Raw genomic sequence first — 7,147 nt, forward strand, 5'->3', positions numbered from 1 at the left:
GTGTGTGTGTGTGTGTTTGAGGGAGTAGATGTGAAAGGAGAGGAGTAGTGTGTGTGTGTGTGTGTGTGAGGGAGGAGTGGTGAACGGAGCGGAGTGGTGTGTGTGTGAGGGAGGGAGAAGTGGTGTGTGTGTGTAAGGGGAGGAGCTGTGAACGTACAGTAGAAGTGGTGTGTGTGTGTGTGTGTGTGTGTGTGTGTGTGAGGGAGGAGTTTTGTGTGTGTGTGTGTGTGTGTGTTTGAGGGAGTAGATGTGAAAGGAGAGGAGTGTGTGTGTCTATGTGTGTGAGGGAGGAGTGGTGAACGGAGCGGAGTGGTGTGTGTGTGAGGGAGGGAGGGAGAAGTGGTGTGTGTGTGTGTAAGGGGAGGAGCTGTGAACGTACAGTAGAAGTGGTGTGTGTGTGTGTTTGGTGCCAATTTCACAAATAAGTTTTAGTGATTGTTAAAATAGACATACGCTCAGAAATTGAATCAGAATCAGAAATACCTGCAAAAATACCTGCAAAAAAAGCTCCACCCCCACAACATCTTGTAGAACATCTTCAGCATCGTCCTGCAGATGTTCAAGGACCTCAGCCTCTTCAGTAGAGCCGTTGGGATGGTTCTGGCGTTTCTTGTAGACGGCTTCTTAGTCCTTAGTCCAGTCCAGTCATCCTCAAATTAGTACAATAAACGGTACATGTAGAAGGTACAACATCAGATACTGATAGAAAGTAAAATATGCAAGATGCAGATTACAACATGTAAAACTACTCCACAATAAGGCCAAATGAAATGACTTCTGGTTTAATTCCGTATGCCTACATATTTTTATCTAAAACAGAATATTTTGAGGAACATTGTGTAGAAGGGCTTCGACAACAGCCAAAAGCATCACCACATCCTCGACAAATAAAGACAGATATACATAAAGACAGAATCATTCACTCGGTTAAAGAGAGCAAAATATTCCTCCACTGAAGATCGGCACCTCCAGCACACCTTTAAAACAAATGCACTTCAACCACCTATTAAACAAACATTCAGTTGGATAAAGGGAAAGTGTACAGAAAGTGTGTTCCACAGCCAACAATTCACAGAACCATGTTTGCTGCTAATATGCTACCACTGTAGAGCAAGACCTGCCTCGGGTCAGCAAGGCACATGTACGGTTCTAGAGAAGATTTACTGTATGCAATGTCATTTTAAGTAACTAATAATTATGATCGATTTGCACAAGGAAAGTGATAGCTAAAAATCACAGAAACGGGAGTGTCCATTTTGTGGACTGTAAGTTGAGTGGCATCCCATCCAGGCTTCGCTAGGCTCTGGAGGCTCAAAACTTAGCTCTGGATTCACTGTGAAAATGAAAATGAAACATAATCGTGTCCGTGTAATGAAATCAAAGGTCGTTCCTTTTGTCCTGTGTGGAATGATTGCATACTAAACTCCATTGAGGAAAAAAATGGACTTCCTTTCATTGTTATTAATGTTTGCTGCAAGTTCTAAACTGTAATCAAAGCCTTAGCTTCTATTGTGGTCAGTGTAAAATCAGATCAATTGGACCAAACGTTTCACCAAACTTTTTATTTACTGTGAATTAGACTATGAATGATTGCGTTTCACGGTTAAGTTTCATCTGTCTATCTGAGATGGATGAAAATTTCCACTGTGTAAGTGGCATAAGTGACATTTTTACATTTTTCTGCACAAGGAAAACAGCAAATTACTTTTTATAAACAAATTGGGAGTCTTATACAAGCTGCCACAAGCTGGGCACTGTGCCTATGTGTGTGTGCTTGTGTGTGTGTGTGTGTGTGTGTGTGTGTGTGTGTGTGTGTGTGTGTGTGTGTGTGTGTTAAACCATGCTGAGTGTTTCATGAATATTTTAGTTCCAGTGAAAAGATTCCCGATGTGTTTAGTTTTGCTATGAGTCAATCACAGATGTATCCTAGAGGCAGCAGGAATTTCATGCGGTTTGGTTTTATTGTTTTATACACATAATGCATAAATAACATGTAATTCTACATTGTGGTTTGGGGAATCTACAGACAAATATAACACAATTTTATGAGGTAGCAATCCATGTGTCTACTTTAAATGATGCATATTGTAATTTCTATTTTAAAAGAATACGATAGTGTCTAAGCCTATAATAAAAAATAACGAAATAAAACGTCCCTGTTTTATTAATGGATTCTAGGTACATGTAAAACAACACAGTGGAAAATATGCAGTGCACAGTGCACAATAACTGTAGAAACTATAACTGTAGTCGTATGCAGGTATTTGTTTGTGTTGTGGCTTGTAACACCACAGTGGATAAAAATATTAACTTGGTCTATGAGCAGGAAATGAGCTCAGTGTACATTTATCCTTGTCCAGAGCAACTTACTGTACATTCTTTTACATTTGAGGGTTAAGGGCCTTTCCTAGGGGCCCAGCAGTGACAGCTTGGTGGACTTGAGATTCAAACTCACAACCTTTCAATCAGTACACCAACACTATAAACACTAGGCTATCACATCCTCTAATTTAAAATCAGGTGCCATAATTCCGGCTTTAATTAATTTCCTCATGCATTTTCACAAACCTCAACCTGTAATTTTCTTTTAGCATGACCACTTGTGTCATGAAAAGCTACATTTACAATATTTCGAATAAAAAAGTGTTGTTTTTCTACTCTTCTTAAATAATGATATTGAAACATGGTTCCTAAACCTTTTTGCTACCCTAACAAGTGCTTTGAATACCTGCATGTCCTTAATGGCACATTTTCAGATTTATTTCTAAATGAATTAAATCATTTCTTTTAAAATGAATTAAAATGAATTTGTTTTTTTAATCCATTATAAAATACAAAACATTATCTGAGTCTTGTTGTGTCTCGAGGGGGCACGGTGGATTAGTGGTTAGATACGCGACTCCGCCTTGTGTGTGTGGAGTTTGCATGTTCTCCCTGTGCCTCGGGGTTTCCTCCGGGTACTCCGGTTTCCTCCCCCGGTCCAAAGACATGCATGGTAGGTTGATTGGCATCTCTGGAAAATTGTCCGTAGTGTGTGATTGCGTGAGTGAATGAGAGTGTGTGTGTGTGCCCTGCGTTGGGTTGGCACTCCGTCCAGGGTGTATCCTGCCTTGATGCCCGATGACGCCTGAGACACAGGCTCCCCGTGACTCGAGGTAGTTCGGATAAGCGGTAGAAGATGAATGAATGAATGTTGTGTCTCGAATTGTTGTGTAAAAATAGCAGATTTTAAAAAATCAGTTCTGGAAGCGCAAGAAATGTATAATTGAGCAACAGAAAAACAGAACTGTAGTGAAATGAACAAAAATGTGTTGTTTTTTTATTCTTTGCCGTTATGTGATGCAACCTCACAGTGTAGCTTCAGTATTAATATTTATCCTGGCTGCCAGTCAATCAGCACCTCAGCTCCCTCCGGCATGCATCAGTATATCATGTACACGAGTCCTGGCACTGATAAGGATCCTGACTCACTTACTCGCTACACACTGGGACACTGGGACATTTCCTTTGATGTGACTAGGTAGATGCTGTAAAAAAAAAAACATCAGCACTGGCATTAGGCAATAACGAGCAAAGCTGATATCTTTGACATTACCTTTTGTTGTTTAAAGCACATTATGAAACATTATTTCTGCTATGGTACTGCAAACACTTAAAAGTTGGCAGACTCAAACAAACTGTATATAGAACTTAAAATAAGTATTCATGTTTGCGGTGGTGGGTCAAGTGGTTAAGGCTCTGGGTTGTTGATTGGAGGATTGGGGTTCAAGCCCCACCACTGTGAAGCTGCCACTGTTGGGCAACTGAGTAAGGGCCCTAGCCGTCACTGCTTCAGGGTTGGTGTATCATGGCTGACCCTGTGTTCTGACCCCAATGTCGGGGTATGTGAAGAAAGAACTTTACTGTGCTGTAATGAATATGTTCAAAATAAAGGTTTCTCCTTTTCAGAAAAATGATGTCATTTGCAGTGATGCACTGTGGTTTTTATCATGTGCTGTAGAATTTTTTAGGAAGTGAATATTACAATGCACAGGAAGTATTTCATGATTAAGACAGACAGCTGTTAAATTGAATGACTCCTTGATCAGTGCTGAACTATGGAGAACTAGGGAGCAGAATAAGACTCTCTGTCTGTAGCATTATTGCTCTGTAGCCCAAATTGATATCTGAATTCATTCATATGCTTGATATTCTGCTTAAAATTCAAATGCTATGTTTTAAGGCATCTGACAGCTCTGAACTAGTGCTCATTTAATTTCTGATGTTCATAGATATTTATTTATAAACCTGTCTAAAAACAGACAACTAATATTTGGTCGGCTCAGAGAGAATCCAAATCACCACATTAATGTCAGTATTAACAGTAACACTGATGCTCATCACCAGCATTTCCGTAGGGCTCTTTTATCACATGAACGCTGCTTAGATATAGTCAGAAAAGAGAACTGTTATATACCACTGTGACTTAAAGACAGCCAAGATTAGCAGCTTAAATGGGATGACTCACTTTTTCTACAAAGACACAGCCTCGATACAGTCTTTCTGATAACAGACTTGAATATTTAAACAACCTAGAACAGGTTTCACACATGTTAATCACCTAACATGTAGACATGAAGGGTTTGAACCGAATTGTTCTTACAACAAATGTTTTTTTAATATGTTAAAAAAGTAAATAAATAAATAAAAAGGCTCCAGGCATCCATACTGCTTATCCAGGAAGCAGGGCATGCTTCATTCCTACGCTGTCAAAACACATCTTTGTGCTCATCTATCTGGCACAAACACTATCTGAAACAACACTAGTGAAAGGTTTTGGAGGTCAGGTAGAGGTGGGAGTTTGGACATGAGGCTTTTAATGTGAGGAGATTTTAAAATCTCATCTCTAGCATGATGATGAAGGTGTGTGATTATTTTTTATTGTCTTTCTTAATGCGTAGCGATTTGCAAAACTGCTACTCACCCAGCCATGTAAAATGAACAGGTCTGCTTAAAATGTTTTAATTATTATTGTAATTATCTTTTTAAATTGACTTATTTTGTTAGAGATGCAGAGAAGTGCTTCAGTGTGAGAGAAATCTAAATCATAATTTTTTACTTTAAAAAACATTTTTTTGAGGCAGGAAGTACAGTGTTGGACAGTGTACAGTGTAAGAGCGTACGATTTTTTTAAAGTTAAGATTAAACCCCAGACTAATCACTAATTTTGTTTTGAAGTAAACATTTCAATTTTGAAGTGACAGAGCTGCTATTGAATAAAACACAACTATAGTCGTACACAAAGAGCAAATTTCACAAAATAGCCGTAATTGGGAAATGGCGACCTCTGGTGGTGAACTAAGGAGTTTGCTGTTTAAGGTTGTGGTTCCTCAAGCTGCCACTTTAATTCTCTCAGTTTATACTGTGTTCCAAGAAATAGAATAGAAATAGAAGCACAGAATAGAAAAAAACCTTGATGTTTTCCAAAGCCTTTATAGACATTGGTGTGATATTCATTGTAAATTTAGAAAAGTGATAAGATTAAGAAAGTCAAATATAATAAATACTGTGGAAATTATTCATTCATCTTCTACCGCTTATCCGAACTACCTCGGGTCACAGGGAGCCTGTGCCTATCTCAGGCGTCATTGGGCATCAAGGCAGGATGCACCCTGGACGGAGTGCCAACCCATCGCAGGGCGCACACACACACTCTCATTCACTCACGCAATCACACACTAGGGACAATTTTCCAGAGATGCCAATCAACCTACCATGCATGTCTTTGGACCAGGGGAGGAAACCGGAGTACCCGGAGGAATCCCCCGAGGCACGGGGAGAACATGCAAACTCCACACACACAAGGTGGAGGCGGGAATCGAACCCCGACCCTGGAGGTGTGAGGCGAACGTGCTAACCACTAAGCCACCGTGCCCCCCTTGTGGAAATTATGTCAGTGTTAATTAATATTATGGCTTTAATATATTATTGTGTTAATAAAACACAGTTTATTTTCTGTCTATTCTCCATCTTCTTCTTTCTTTTCTTTATAGAAGAATTACATTAGGGAGCTCTTGAAAAATAAACAGTTAAAAGTATTCCTGTTTTTTGTTTTATAGTGTATAAATAAGCTTATAAATAACTTGTTATATTAGTTATCATATTCATCCATAGTCTGATGTTTCTCCTAAAGCTGGAACAACAGTAACCTGAACCTGATTTATAGCATTTGTCAGATGCTCTTATCCACTTAGAGAAGTGCATTGTTGTCTTTTTTGGAAAAGGATTGTTTATGCCAGTGTGGATTTAGCACAAGTAAGTGTCAGTTGTTTAAATGTAATACAGCAGTTATGGTGACAGAGAACAAGCAGCACTGATTTGTCATCTTGCATGATTTATGGATAGGATTCTGCACAAAAACTCCAGTGCAAAGCATTCAATGAGCGCTGAGTGTGTGAGTACTTAAAATAACCATTTTAGCTAAAAAAAGTCCTTTATTACCTCATTAACGTGAGCATCACACACACACACACACACACACACACACACACACACACACACACACACACACACACACACACACACACACACACACACACACCTTGTAACGTAAGTGCTTCGGTTTGCTAATGTTGCTAACAGTTATGTAAAGGCTCAATGAAGCTTGAAGTTTGATTTCCATCCTTTCAGAATTTAATATGATTGCAACAGATGACACTAATGACACACTTGAAGATGAATATTGTTGTTTTTCTCATTCCCTAATTTAGTCATGGATTATTAAATCTGGGATTTTGGTGTGGCATCATTTCAAAAAATGACCATATTTATCTTTGGAGTCATTGGAAGTCATCAGTGTCACAAATCTATTCAGTTGATCCAGAATGTTCCACTTTTGGTATTTCATATACAGCACCTCCTGATAGAAAAAAACAAAAACAAGTAGAATGTTAACTGTATATTTTCAGAAACCTAGCTGAGTAAATACAGACTGTAAAGGAACAACGCTTTGCCTTATCACAGCAATAATGTGACTGTGTTTCAGTCATCATTTGGACAGATGCATTAAAGCAAATATCATGGTGATGGTGTTCTTGGCTGGCTTGATGTATTGAGTGTCACGGCTCAGGCGCATCCATACAGCCGGATTGCTTGAACAGCATTTCCT

Source organism: Tachysurus vachellii, chromosome 6 (assembly GCF_030014155.1).
Source record: "Tachysurus vachellii isolate PV-2020 chromosome 6, HZAU_Pvac_v1, whole genome shotgun sequence".
Classification (NCBI taxonomy): Eukaryota; Metazoa; Chordata; class Actinopteri; order Siluriformes; family Bagridae; genus Tachysurus; species Tachysurus vachellii.